At 46.3% G+C, this 15,693-nt stretch overlaps 1 protein-coding gene across 9 annotated transcripts in view; it reads right to left on the bottom strand.

The window, feature by feature from the left end:
• Positions 1–15,693, bottom strand: part of MAP7D2 (MAP7 domain containing 2) — a 106,382-nt gene that overhangs the window by 89,732 nt on the left and 957 nt on the right. The gene's annotated exons all lie outside the window — the stretch shown is intronic.

Here is a 15,693-nt window from a genome sequence, read left to right as displayed (position 1 = left end):
TGGGCACCGCAGTGTTAGTGAGAACGGGCTTCATACACGCACACGCACCAAGACTGTCCCCAGTCCTCCAGCCAGAATTAACTGTTTGCTTGTCTGTGGCCTCATGGTCCATTTTTCTATTAACATTTATGGTACTTTTCAGTGTTAGAATTGGATTATAGTAAGTCAGAGAAAGCCTATTTTCAGAAGGTCCCTAGCTCCTCAGAAGGCAAAAGCAGTGTATAAGTATGTTGCTATAAATGTATACCACATACAAAAATGTTTCTTGTGCCCATAGCCATGGGTCTGGGGCCTTGCACTCAATGCCCGTGATTGTGCCACCTCGTAGAGCACCAGCTGTGTGCAGGACACTGTGCCAAGCACTTCCCATGCTCACCTCATAGAATCTTCCTGCGGACCCCATCAGGACTTTCTGCTATTATACCCATTTTATAAGGAAGAAACTGAGGCTAGAACAGACCAAGAAACTAACCCCTGACCCCACAGCTAGTTAGTGGCCAAGCTACTATCTGATCAGATTAAAGTCTTGAGTGGTAAATTCTTTTTAAAAAATTGTTTTTTTATTTTATTTTATTGTGGTAAGAACACTTCCCATGAGATCTTTCCTCTCAATAAACTTTTAAGTGCCCAGTACCGTCTTGCTGACTCCAGGAAAGATGCTGCACAGACCTCCAGAACTTACTCATCGTGCTTAACTGAAACCTTTTGCCCACTGAATAGTAACTCCCCGTTTCCCTGTCCCCCAGGCCCTGACAACCACCTTTCCACTCTTTGAGTCTATGAATTTGATTATTTTAGATATTTCGTATCAGTAGAATCATGCAGTATTTGTCTTTCTGTGACTGGCTTATTTTATGACGCCCTCAAGGTCCATCCATGTAGTCACATATTGCAGAATTTCCTTCTTCAAGACTGACTAATATTCCATTGTGTGTGTGTGTGTGTGTGTGTGTGTGTGTGTGTGTGTGGCACATTTTCTTTATCCACGCATCTGTCCATAGAAATTTAGGTTGTTTCCACATTTTAGCTATTGTGAATAGTACTAATAGGTCTTTGAGATCCTGATTTCAATTCTTTTGGCTATATACCCAGAAGCAGGATTGCTGGATTATATGGTAGTTCCATTTTCAATTTTTTGAAGAACCTCCATACTGTTTTCCATGGCGGCTGCACCAATTGACATCCCCACCAACAGTGCAGAAGGGTTCCGGTTTATCCACCTCCTCGCCAGCACTTGCTGTCTTTTGTTTTTTTTGATAAGTGCCATCCTGACAGGTGTGAGGGGATATTTCATCAGTAAAGTCTTAACTGAAGAAAGAGGTAGAAACGCAACACTATGTGCAAAAGGTTAGAGAAGAGCGACACTAATGTCACAGGTGTAAACACCAGACAGAGAGTCACTTTAGGAGGCTTTAAGGAACCGGGAGACTAGGAGGCTTTGTTAAAAGGGTGTGAGTGGTGGTCCTGCCTGTCCAAGAGGGCACAGCAAGTGGAGAGGCCTTTCGAGGAGACATGTCTGTAGGAACAGAAGAGACTTCTGGACCCAGGAGGGAAGGAGGACACTTCCAGCCTCAGAGACTGTAGAGAGAAGATCCGCTATCTGTCCTGGAAAAAGTTACCATGCACCTGAGTACAGAGGGCAGCTCACCCCACATTCTCTCTCCATCCCCTCAAAGCGGAAGTCCAGGGGAAGCCTTGGTCCCAGACGATGGGAAGTGGAGAGGGAGCTGGGTCTGAGTCTTAGAGGGAGAGTGCTCAGCAGGAATACAGCCTCTTGACCTTCTCCACAACTTGAATACAACAGGCAGAGAGGAGAGGACGTCGAAGAAGTCACTGGGACCCCATTAACACAGGGCCGTAGCCGTTCCGCCTAGCGCAACCCTCCTGGCGTGTGTGCCAGCCACACAACTCAAGGTCCGGATGTGCCTCCATTTTGGCACAGCTGGCCTCTTTTCAGATCAGCCTGTGAGTCACCTGTGTAGTTATTCAAATCACTGAAGCTGTGACAGTCAGTAGGTCTTTAAAAGGGACCAATAACCCCAGCATAGACCCGTCACAGTAACTCCTACACTGAGATAATATTTTTCTCAAAAGGCTGACTCCTTTGTGATCTAAATACCGACCAGCCAGGTCTTGTTTGACTACAGAGATTTTTCTGGTGAGGGCCGAAGTCCTCTGCCACACAGATAGCAAGGTTTCTCTCTCTCTCTCTCTCTCTCTCTCTCTCTCTCTCTCTCTCTCTCTCTCTCTCTCTCTCTCTCTCTCTCTCTCTCTCTCTCTCTCTCTCTCTCTCTCTCACACACACACACACACACACACACCACACCCCAGAGGGTCAAAGTAATGCCAAGCTATAGGAATGCTGCCAACACCTCAGTGGCCCAAAAAGATAAGACTGAGGCCCTGAAACCTGATAGCCCTCCTGAAACCAGGTGTATGCCCAGCAAAGTAAACTGGGGAACAAACTAGAACATAGAAAGGGGTTACTGACATCAGGATGTTCCCAAAGGAATCCACGTTCCTGTCTACATTTTGTCTAATAAAATCCCCCCTTTCAGGGTTGTCTCCCAGGCACCAAGACATTTGCACCCACCACCCTCCCAGGCACGAAGACATTTGCACCCACCACCCTGTGCCAGGGGCAGAGGAAATTTGTTTCTACTCTGGCTTTACCATCCTCAGAGATTCTGGCCTCAAGTTCCCAAGGCGGGTTTAAGTCTATTCACATGACATTCCCTGAGATCCAGAAAATCCTACATACCTTCCAGTCTTTCCTTCTGCAAGTGAGAAGCTCAGCTACATGAGCTGAGTCCAGGAAAAGGAAAACTTGAGTCTCTGCAGAAGGTCCAAGATCAGCCTCCCCAGAAGCCTGGCTGCCGGAACTGTGTTTCCCCCTCTCATTTACATACACAGTGAAGTCATTCCAAGTAACGCCCTCAGGAGCTGGGGCCCATGTCTCCTTCCAGGGCATTACTCACTTATAGATAAACTATCTTGGGAAAGACAACAGCATGCAGAAGCTCGAAACCAGGTTCTTTGCTCTGGTCCTATTTTTATTTGAGAGAAACCCTACCTCGAGCCAGAGATGGCATTGTAAGCACAGGCTTTGCTTTCCATCTTTAGTTCTATTTGCTTCTCTGTTGAAAACTGTCCTCAGTCACTTCTTGCTATCCAAGGAGCATTTACTGAACCAGCTACTATACGCCCCGCCTCATGAAGAAGTCTACCGTTTGGCCAAGACAGAGGCATGTACACAAATATTTGTAACTATACTACTGTTGCAATAAAGCTGTATTAGAGTGAGGGAAGACACTGTGCTTGGCGTGGTGGCTGTAGATATGTCCCCGCATCTCCACTAGAATGGCTCAAATTAAAAAGACTGATAATACCAAGTGCTGACACAGATGTGGCGGTTCTGGAAGTCTCAAGATTTCCTGGTGGAAATGCAACATGGTACGATCATATGGTAGGCAGAATAATGCCCCCCAAAGACGTCCATGTTCTAGTCCCTGGAACCTGTGAAAATGTTACCTTATATGACAGAAAGGCCTTTGCAGATGTGATTAAGTGAAGGTTCTTGAGATGGGAGATTATCCAGGATTTTCCAGGTGGGCCCAACGTAATCACAGGGGAAGAGAGTAAGAATGAGAGAGAGATGTGATAGTGGAGCAAGTTGGGGGGGGGGTGACTGGCAGGTGACACGCTGCTGGCCTTGAAGATGAAGGACGGAGCCATGAACCAGGTGGCCTCTAGGAGCTAGAGAGGGTAAGAGAACAGATTTTCCCTTAGAATCTCCAGAAAGGCTCTGTTGACACCCTGATTTTAGGAGTTCTGATTTCCAGATTATAAGATAATAAATTCATGTTGCTATAAGCCAGTAAATTTGTGCTAATTTGTCATAGCAGCAATAGGAAACTACTTCCAACTATTTGGAAAACGGTTTGGCACTATCGGCTAAAGTTGACCCAGCAATTCCACTCCTAGGTTATGTCCGCAGCAGAAATGCAGGTGTGTGGGCACCAAGCGATGTGTACAAGCACGTTCATAGAAGTTTTGGTCAAAAGAGTAAAACACTAGAAATAACCCAATTGTCCATCAGCAAGAGAATGGATAAAATAAATCGCAGTACAGTCACGACATGTAGTAGTTCTCAGAAATAAAAAGAAATGAAATCCCGAGGTCTGCAACAACAATATGAGTGAGACTTACAGACATAATGTTGAGTGAAAACACCAGGCACAAAAAAGTGTATACTTGATGAACAAGTTCAGGAAATGGATAGTGGTGATGGTTACACAACATTGGGAATGTACTTAATGCCACTGAACTGTACTCTTAAAAAATGGCTAAAATGGTAAATTTTATGTTATGTATATTTTGCCAAAATAACAATGTACCTGCTACATGAATGTATTTTAATAACGTTCGGAAACAAGCAAAACTAATCCATAGTGAAAAGAGGTGAGAACAAGTCGCCTTTGGCGGGAGTTATTGTCTAGAAGGAGGCATGAGGGAGCCTTCTGGGCACTGCAAATGTTTAGTTTCTTGATCTGGGTCTTGGTTACACGGCTGTATGTGTAAACATTCATCAGACTGCATACTTCAGATCTGTGAATTTTCGTTTCCAAATGCCAACCCCAAGTTTATTTGCCCATGATTTTATTTACCTTCATCAGCATTGTTATCAACACTGTAATGGAAAATGGAAAAGAAAACACCACCAAAAGTGTGCATGGCCCGGGAAGGCTTTAGGGAAGAGGTGAGGTGCAAGCCAAGCACTGAAGGATGAAGATGGCAGACACAGAGAGGAAGAGGATTCTGGGCCCAGGGAAGAGCACACACATGGGCAGTGAGGTGCCAGCTGGTGCAGAGTGTGCTGGACACTATAAACGGGGTGGTCGCTGGCCAGAGAGAGGGGCCTGGAGCGGTCAGCAGGGGCCCCGTCCCAACACGCCTGGGAAACCCTATAGCAGTTAGTCTGTACTCATGCTAGGCAGACGTCAGAGGAGGTTAAGCCGGAGAGTGACACGATGAATCCATGACAAGGAGGGTGACCTGGACAGAGGGACAGAGACCCCTAACTAAGGCTCTTATGATGATGGTCAGGCCCTAGATGGCAGGGTCTGACGTAGGCATTGGCGATGAGGATGGGGTCACGAGAGATGGAAGAGGCAGAACTCCCTATCTTGGATATAATGGGAGGGGAGGGGGAGGCTGCGGTGATTCTGCTAATGGGCGAAGACCACACTCCCCCCCCCTCTGCCTTCTGGGCCGGCAGTGGGGGATCACAGCGTCTCAGAGCTGGAAAGTACCACTCGGATTACCTAGTGCACATTGTGCTTTCAGACAAGCAACTAGCAACCGAGTTCTTCTCAGAGGCCAGCAGCTGAGGCCACACTTTGTGAGGAACAAGCCCGAACGAGAGAGCTAAGGCTTATCTATGTTAGTGAGCCCATCCTCGACAAGAGGAGTCATTCAGTTGTGGCGGCCAATGCCTTCCCCAAATGCCCTCACCAACCTCACCTTCTGCCACGGGTCTCAGGCCCCACCAACCTCTCACTGGAAAAGTTCTCTCCACAGCCCACCCAAATCCTGTACAGCCAATGGTTCCATCTAATGGTTTGGTAATACCTTGTAAGTCAACCTGGGTTTTCCCCCAACCAAGCTGTGTAACCAAAATGGAGGCAGGGACAGACAGGGGTTGGCTGACTATGGGCAGTCTGGGGCCATCAGGAGCCAAAAAATAAGTCTTGGTTATCAGGTTTCATAGTGGCCCTAACCGACCAGGTATGAAACACAGGAGCTAACTGCTGGTTCTGTTCTTGGTGGCCTGTACACATCTGAGAGTGGTTGAATGACAGGTGCCAAATATCAATACTTTTAGAGGAAAATCCAATAATAGAGGGGTTTTAAGTGACTTGTTGGAGGCCTGAAACTCATTCCTCAGTTTTGATCCTAATCTGACAAGGTTAGTCAACATCTAGTTAACTGCACAGTTCAATTCAGGAGCCACTATCACATGTGGCTATTTAAATGCAAATTATTTAAAATCAGATACAATTAAAAATTCAGTTCCTCCATGCTCAATAGCCACATGTGGCTGGTGGCTACCATATGGAACAGACACAGAACATTTCCATCCTCACAGAAAGTTCTGTTGGACAGTGCTATACCTCATATGCAGTATCTCCTTAAATTGGCCTGATTTTAAGAGGCACTCACTCTGAAATCATCTTTACATGCCAAAGTGGCAAGAATCCTTTAATTTTTAACTACTGAAGATAAAAGTCATGTACCACAAAGGACATTCAACACTCCTTAGTAGAAAGGCACTGAGTCTTCTTGGGTCCCTCAGTTGAAAATGAGAGAAAGTAAAAAGACAAGAGAAATGAAAGCTGAACAGGGTAAACAGTCCATTTCGCTCTCTTGACTATTCTGCTATCAAAAGAGTTACTCTCATCCCAGAAGATTAAGGGTATGTGGAAATTAATGGGCCATTAATAAGAAGCAATTATTCTTTAGAAGTAATTTGTGACTGATGAAAACAAAATCAAGTGAAGTGGAAATTTGGGTGGGTGAGGAGGGTAAAAAAGGAGAGCAGGAACATGTTTTGCAGTAAGAAAACTGCAATTAGAAAACTAATTTTTTCAAGAGAGCTTTTAGTCTGAAGATGTAATTAAAACTGCTTACATAATATTGGTTACTTAGCTAATGAAAATGATCACTGTTAAATTTTGTTCATAACACGTATCTCCACTGGGAAAAGTTACCCAAGTGTGAAGAAAGCTTCCACTGAAGGCTGTCACAATATTTCACCACCAATTGTCACCCTTGACTGGTGCTCAAGAGAACTGAACACACACAATTAATAAGGTAGAGAGGAGGAAAATCTCCTAAGAGGCAACACTACCCCCAAGCATAGGAAGAGAACACACAGGAATCTGGGGGAAAGGGGGGAAACAGAAGCACAGCCGGAGAATACTGTTTTCCCCAGTTTACAATTCAGAAGATTATTTCAAGTGAAGGGCACATATTAAAGTGTTGTTTTGAAACAGGGACGCAGAGCGCTGCTTAATGAAGGGCTTTAAGTGCCTGGTGAAAGACTCAAGCTACAGGGGCCTTTCCTGCTCTGTATTTCTGAATTTCAGGTATTCATTTATGCCCTCCTTTTCTCCCTCCCTCTGCTTACATAAAATACAGTAGAAATAAATATGGAAAGTGGGTGAGAAAGAAAAAAAAACAACAAACAAGAGTAGGGATAGAAAAATGGAGCCAAGAAGAAAGTTACTCCAATATACCTACCCTATCAACTGGGGTTCCACACTGCTTGACTTACTAAACCAACAGTTAACTCTTAATGACTCAGCGACAAAGGTGAAGAAAGACCAACTGCTCAGAAGGGGGACAACTTGGGCCTGGCGGGGACTTGTCCTGTAGGCCTGCAAGCAAGTGCTGGCTCACTGGCCCTGCTCAGTAAGTTCCTCTATGGCCCGTGCCGCTCTCTCACATCACCGAACCTAGGCCAGGGGAGGCGGGATGAGCCCCGGAACTGACTAGAACTGCCTGCCCAACAATGTGGTCCCCCGAGTCAGGGCATCTGTCCTGTCAGCCAACCTGAACTTGTTGATCACAATCAGCAAGTGCCTTCTGTGAACAAGTGCCAGGTAGGCACGATACCAGCCCTGGCGGGAAATGACCAGACTTGACCTCACAGAGCCCATCCCAACCCAGCTCGACAGACCCCCCCCCAGCAGACTAGATTCCCACTGGACCCAACACGGAACCTGGGAGACCCGGAGCCAGTTACGACCACCCTCTGCTCCCACCATTCCATCAGTATCATACCACGCTTTCCCTCTGTACAGCTTAATAATGACCGCCAAGTCAAGTCTCCCCCCTTTCCGCAGCTTGTCAGGTCCCCAAGACAACGATCGATCGATGCGAGGACCTCACCACTTGCCCATGCTGGAGAAAGTGGAAGCAGCCTCGCTCCACGAGAGCCCGGGGCTCTGGGCCTGCTTTGCCTTGCTGTAGGCAGGGAAGACCATTTCATCAGAGCGTCTTTCCATTTCTCCTAAGCACACCCATGCAGAGAGCCACGTCGCACTGAAGACCACAGCACACATTCTGCGCTTCATCCCACACTCGGCAGCGCAGTGACCACACTCAACACCACCGCGCCCTATGCTACCGGGGGGGGGGGGGGGGGCTCACTGTAGCCCAAGAGAGCTTTCTGCCAGGGTGGAAATGTTCCAGATGAGTGCTGTCCAATATGCTAGCCGCTAGCCACCGTTGGCTACCGAGCGCTTGAAATATGACTGGTCCAAATGGAGACATGCTGGAAGTGTCAAATACACAGGATTTTGGAAGACTTGGTGCAAAGAATAGAATGTAAGACGGCTCATTAATAATTCTTTATGTTAATTATATGCTGAAGTGATAATATTTTGGATATGCTGGGCTAAATAAATTAATTTTACCTGTTTGTTTTTACTTTTTTTAATGTACCTACTACTAGAAAATTTAGGATTACATATGTGGCTAGAATTCTATTTGCATTAGCCAGCAGCAGCCTATACTATCATTTAGTCTTTTTCTTTAAATTGAGTTTTTTTCATTTTTACTCATTCTGAAAATATTCATGAAATTACAGTTTGATGTACTAGTTGTATTTTTACAATACAATTACAGAATCCATAGAACTTTTCGTCTAAAATTGAAGAGAGGGCCGGCCCGGTGGCTCAGGCGGTTGGAGCGCTGTGCTCCTAACTCCAAAGGCTGCCGGTTCGATTCCCACATGGGCCAGTGGGCTCTCAACCACAAACTTGCCGGTTCAATTCCTTGAGTCCCGCAACGGATGGTGGGCTCCTTCCCCTGCAACTAAGCTTGAACATGGCACCTTGAGCTGAGCTGTCACTGAGCTCCCGGATGACTCAGTTGGTTGGAGTGTGTCCTCTCAACCACAACGTTGCTGGTTCGACTCCTGCAAGGGATGGTGGGCAGCGCCCCCTGCAACTAGCAACTGGCAACTGGACCTGGAGCTGAGCTGCGCCCTCCACAACTAAGACTGAAAGGACAACAACTTGAAGCTGAACAGCACCCTTCACAACTAAGATTGAAAGGACAACTACTCAACTTGGAAAAAAAGTCCTGGAAGCACACACTGTTCCCCAATAAAGTCCTGTGCCCCTTCCCCAATAAAAAAAAATAAAAAATAAAAAATAAATAAAATTGAAGAGATAAGTTTGTCTATGTGTCACCTAAAACCTTCCTGTGTACCACAGCCTTTGGGAAATACTGGCCCAGGGCAGGGTGACTCAGAGTGTGGCCTGTGGATGGTGCCAGTCTCTTTATTGTTTGTTATCATCTGCAATAAGAACATAAATTGCAAGGATGCATTTCGAAACATTTATAGCAATTTCTCACAGTAATCTGACATCCATTGATACCTTGGAACCTAATATCTAATGTAATCTAATATTTAAATATTGGGACTTGTATTTTCCATGTCTTTTACATTTTATCTTTCTAGTAAGTCTTTTTATTGTATTTTACCAAGATACTGGTCAACAACAGATTGGAAACTAGAGAAAAAAAACACCCCAAACTGGTCCTGCCCCAGAGTCAGTTGAGACACACTGGCCTAGAGTACATGAGAACCTTCCACAGGCCCTCCAGACCGATGACGCAAGAGCCGCGGTCCTCAGTCACACCCCGTGCAGTGTCACACCACAGGAAAGTGTACTAAGTAGATCTTCCAGACCCAACAAGAAAGGCTGGCACAGAGAGAGTGGGGGGTTAATTCCTGGCAAACCAAAATTCTGTTAAATGGAACTTCTCTTCCTCTAAGCATTTTAGTTAATAAAATTTTTGCTGTAATTTTAAGAAAGGAGGGTCCTCGTCACCTTTGGGGAGAAAAACAACTGTGTCCTAAGGAAAAGGTATACAAAAATCCTTATAAAATGTAGATCGAAAGAACTGAGCTAGTTTTGAGAGGGGGTACACAAGATGTGGGCGGTACAGCCCAGGTAGGAAAGGACTTAGCTATAACCCATCTGGGAAGGCATAGTGACATGAAGTTAAAAATACTTAACTCCAGAGTCAAACACATTTGGGTGTGAAGCCTGGCTTGCTACTTACTGTATGGCCTTGAATAAATCTCCTAACGTCTCTTAATTTCAGTGGACTTACCTGTTGCAGTAATCTCCTGAAAGAGATTTTCCTCCCCTCCCAGGCGGCGCTTACCACTCCTAGCAAGGAGCTCTGTCCCCTCTCCTTGAATCATTGCTGGCCTGATGACATGCTTTGACTACCGAATGCAACACAAGCGGCCTCCTGGGACTTCCAAGTCCAGGCCTTAAGAGTAGTGGCAACTTCTGCTTCCTCACTGTGGAAGTGCAGCTGCCCCGCACAGCGGAGCCCAGGACAGTGTCCCTGTGATTAGACACGTGGACCATGAGGCCTTCTTGGACACTTCACGCCCACTGAGCTCCCAGCTGACTGCAGCAGCATACGCCACTCCAGCTGACACCACACCGAGCAAAAGAACCACCAACTGCGCAACTGAGCCCAACCAACCCCCAGACTCATGACAAATAATAAGCTTGCAGTGGTTTGTTTCACAGGAATGCATAATTGAAACACCTCTAAAATGAGGATAAAAACAGTATAAACGGTGTTTGTGAGGAATACAGTAAAATAACGTGTGACAAGGGCTTATAATGGTACTTGTGCTCAATAGTGAGCACCAGTTACTCTCTGAGGAACTGAAATGAGCACACATGCAGGATGTGACGGCAGGCCAGCTCCGGGTTCTGAGGCTCGGCAGGCCCGGAGCAGCACAGCGAGCTGCACAGAAGGTGGAAAGGCAGGCTTTGCGGGGAAAGCCAGTCCCGGATCTGCAGGATGGAGCGTGCAGCAGAACGGCGGTTTCTAAACCTCTGATGCATGAAGACCCCCCCCCACTCAAGGACTTCTGGGCAAGCACACATGTGCATGCACCAAAGTCTGACAGCCGCCATGGTAGAAGCCTAGCGGTCTCTACAGAGACAGAGCACATGGGTGGCGGCCAGGCCCTGGGGGTGGGCAGTGAGGGGAATGGGGAATGGCAGCTAATGGGGATGGGCTTTGCCTGTGGGGTGATAAAAATGTTCTAAAATTGATGGTGGTCATGATTATACAACTCTGTGGCTATACTGAAAACCATTGATTTGTGCATTTTAAATGGGTGAAATATGTGGTAAGTGAATGTCGTCTCGATAGAGCTATTATTACACAAATGCGCAAGGGAGGGTAAAAATGAAGAGGGTGAGATGACAAAGGAGCAAGAAGTGTTCCACGGGGTTGGTTGTCTGGGGGCTACGGGACATCAGCCTATTTGGCATCAAGAGGAAAAGTGTGTATTTTCAGATAGTGAATGAATGCAGTGCCAGCCAGGAGCTCTGTACCCTGGGGACAGACCCCGCCATTCCAAGGATCACAGGCATTTGGCATGACTGCTGCCAGCTGTTCCGTCAAACGCATTGTGTGTGTGCGGCTCACTCACACCTGCTTCTCTTTCGCTTAAATCACACTCTGAACTCTGCTAACCACCAGGCTTTTGGAAAGAGAGCTCCTTACGCAAGAGGAAAGCAATGTTTCCAGACAGAAAATCAGATCAGGCCCACATTCAGGAAGAGAGGACCTTGAGACCTCGCCTGCCCCAGAGCCTCAGATGCCAAGCCAGACTCCATGTTCAAAGGTGTTCCCTTCAGATGTCAGGTGGGCAATGAGCAAGCCCTTCCGGGCCACAGCGCCCCAAGGGCAGCCACCCTCACCCCTCACCTCTTCCTTCCTCTGGTGTAATTCGTTTGAAGGAGGCTGGAGGGCAGGACCATGGGAAGTTTTCAAATCCTTGAACTGCTGCCAGAGCCAACTCAGCACACGGACAGCCCCCACCCCAACCAGGCAGTATTGTCAGCATCATGGGGCAGTAAGTGCCCCATGAGCATTTACTAGGCTGAGCACAAGTTATAGCTTGTGAAGTCCTCCCAACAAGGCCCACCAGGCTATTTACCAGCACGCCCCCCCCAAATCCCCATCTTTCTCCCGCCCATATAACCCTGCAAATCCTGTTTTATAAGTCAATCAGTGTAATTACTACTGAAGACCAGGTGTTCTCTTAAAAAACAAACCACTGCAGAAGATGGGGCACCTGGATGAGAGGCAAACGTCCTTTAATCTTGGAGAGGAAGAAGGGTTAAAAACAGAAATGACAGGCTTTGACCAGTTATGTCACCAGGGTCGGGACATCAGAAGAGAAAGCTTTCCCTTTCAGCAGTTTGCCCTGAAGGTCCTGCCAAGTCAAAGTCCTATAGTGCCATCACTAAAAAAGCCAGAAGCCCCAGACCAAATGCAGCTTTGTGACTTTCCCTACTGCCCCGGGCATCCTTCTGTTGCCAAGGGGACTGCAGATGTTAACACACATGCACAAACTGAACTTGCTCTTTTTAGGTCCAAGCAGTTTCGGGATTAAAGTGTCCAAGAATGGTTTCACATGCAACTTGGAGAAAGGATGAAGAACTCTGATTTCTTAGGGGCCTACTCTCAGCTTTTCCTACCCAGCCTCCCCACCCTTCTACTCTGGGCCCTGGGGAAAGGCTGCCCTGAACTTCCAGTTTGCACCTCTACACGCTCCGGGTCCAGGGCAGGGGATGGAAGAAGATGCGCGGGCCACAGGACAGCAGGGAACCTCGCCTTACCTCAGAGCCATTCCCTCCTTACTAGGGAACAACTGGGCAAATGAGTTCAACTCAGGCAACACGGGCAGGACACACTGGGAAGCTCAACAGTCCTCAGGAAACATGCTTTGTAATTCCACTATCTCAAACTCTTCCACCAACGCGCTTCCTTAGTCCCCCCTCCTGAGTATTTACTGAGCACTCAACCTGGTGTAGCTGCTGCCAGCATAATGCAGCTGTCAAACAATCGCTTACAGACCTACTGTGTGCCACAACTCCGAGGTCGGATGACCATCCAGCCTCCCTCTGCAGCGGGTGGCACGGAGAACAGCACACATAACCTGGACCAAGGCCTTGCCCTCTAATGGGGGCAGTGGTGGCTAACCAGCTTGAGCACTTCCTGTGTCGGGCACTGCTTTACAGATGTTAATTCCTTCATCCTCAAAGCAGTGCTCCTATCTCCCTGTTTTGTTCTTCAGCTTATTTTAAAGGTGAGAAAACTGAAGCTCAGAGATGTCACATCACTTCCCCCAGGTGAGACAGCAGGAAGGAGAGAGGCGGCATTCACACCCAGGCTATCTGGACCTCAGTCTCCTCTCAGCTCTAGGGACAGCAGTAGCCACCGGTACAGGGTCCTGCTTACAGTAGGCACCAAGAGGAAGGTTAATGTGACATACACAGAACAAGAAGAAGGCTTCGCTGGAGGTGCCACAGGCACGCACAAGAGGACGTTCCTCCTCTGAGAGGAGCCTAGAGGAAGTAAACCCCCAAAGGAAAAGGGGAGAAGCGGGCAGGCATTTCAGGCTGAGGGGAGCACAGGACTTATGTGACACTGAGGCAGTATGACAGCTGAGATCTGATGATTCTACCTGCTGGCAAAGGTGTTTAAGCAGATGCAAGCAGGAGGTGCTTGCTCTTCCTTCGTTACACAGTGCATATAACACCAAACAGAACAGTACATTTGGTCATTTCCATGGGGGGGGGTTAACTAAAAGGAAACAAAGCATTACTAGTGGATAATGGGAACATGCACAGGATTCCAATACAGGAAGAACCTGTTGCTATAGGAAACAACCTAAGGTAGTCCCTTGCCACCTTCTACAACAGCTCCCGGGAAAACCACGTGCCAACTCATATGCATTTCCCCAATGTGTGGACATGAAATTGCGGGAGAGCCTACACATCGCAAGCATTTCAATCTTTTCCAGTGCTCACAGCACTCAGCACAAGCTTAGCAACAAAAACTGACCCTCAACATATGCAGGGTTGAGTCTCATTAGGAATGCTAAGACCTTAGGCAACTGAAGAATAATCAGATTCCAGGTTGGATTATAATAAAACCTCAACAATCAAGACTTTTCTGAGGGTGACATTATTTTTTTTTTAAGTACCTGACCTCACAAACCTTCAAAAAAACAAACCATGGTACTACTGGCACCTAAACTGAACACTAATTTTTCCACACCAACCCTAATACACATAGAAGTTTATTTAATATTTTAAACCTTCACACATCTTTCCATATTTACAATTTCCAATGAAAGAAAAATGGCTTTAAGCTGATCTTAATATCAGTAGAGAGTGCATTAAATGATTCTACAATAAAATTTCCAACCAGAGCTTAGTAAGAATGCTCCTCTTATTAAGTTCCTTCAAACAAATTAAAACCCCACAGATAAATTTCAGGCCTGACCCATACAGCCCCTCCCTGCTTATAAAATATTGAAATAACCTATTATTTAAACTCCCAACCAAATAAAAATGTGAACTTCAACACCTCCCCTTTCCAATGTTTTATTCCACTAGGTTCTCCTCCCCCAAGGCTGGTTCTGATGGGTTTGTGGGTGGTAAGAGGGACCAAAGTTTTGCCACCCCAAAATGTGCCTTTTGGGATATTGATGTAAGCTGGTTATTTAGAAACAAACGACTCAGAAAGAACCTTTGACACCCCTCTTCCTGCCTAAAGGAATTCAGATAGATAAAGCTGCTTAAAGGAAGGGAATCAGCATAATCACCCTAGCACATATGAATTAACACATATGATGAACAGAAAGAAATCTAGCAAAGCCTGTTTCTCTGTGTCCCTTGTTTCAGGATGGCCCAGAAAGAATTTGTTTCCCATGTTTGCTCTTTCTCCTACCAGTGAATTACCTGCTTCCACTCTGGAATCCCTCCCCCTTGTCCAGAATGGTATACATAAGCCTCAACTGCCCAATGTGTTTGGGGTCTCATATCTTTTGACACCCTGGCATGTATATCCGTGGTATAAACTTTGTACATTTTCTCCTGTTAATCTGATTATTAGCCCAGCTAGGAGAATTTAGAAGGTGGAAGGAAAAGTTGTTTTTTGGGGGGCCCCCACAGTGGGTTCTGGGTTCTTCCCTAGCAGATACAGCCGAGTTTCTGAAGCAAAAAGGATGAAAACTGAAGTACGTATTTATAGTATTTGTATCAGTATCCTGACATTTGTTAAATTTTGCCTTAAAAAATGCATGATGAAAACTGCAAACTGGGAAAGATTTAAGCCACCTCCTTCTTCTATGAATGATGCAAATGAAGGCTCAATCACAAATACCTCCCTCCCAATGAAAAGCATGTTTTAAGTGACTAAAGAGCATTTTCCTTGATTTCTTTCCCTTCCTTAGTGCACCTTATATAAAATGTGCAGCTCTTCACTATGCAGTAATTCTTCGAATCTTATACTTAAGATATGCGCTTCAGTGGTATGCACGTTATACTGCAGTGAAAAGTGTTTTAAAAATAGCTCACATTAACTTAAAAAAAAAAGGTGTTGCCAAGAAAAACAGCTTGAAATCAATTTCCACGCTGCTTACACCCCCGTACTACCTGCAACTACTTTAGAGAACGTTAGAAGACGCGAGACCTGCTTATCTAAAATTCTGATAAATGTCCTCAAAATCCACCCCTGCTCCTCTCATTTCTGGGCAGCCAGTCCGGGGACCAGCCTTCCATA

This window comes from Rhinolophus hipposideros (genome assembly GCF_964194185.1).
Source record: "Rhinolophus hipposideros genome assembly, chromosome: X".
Lineage (NCBI taxonomy): Eukaryota > Metazoa > Chordata > Mammalia > Chiroptera > Rhinolophidae > Rhinolophus > Rhinolophus hipposideros.
Note: the sequence above shows the minus strand (reverse complement) of the source record. Positions and strands in the feature narration are given on the sequence as shown.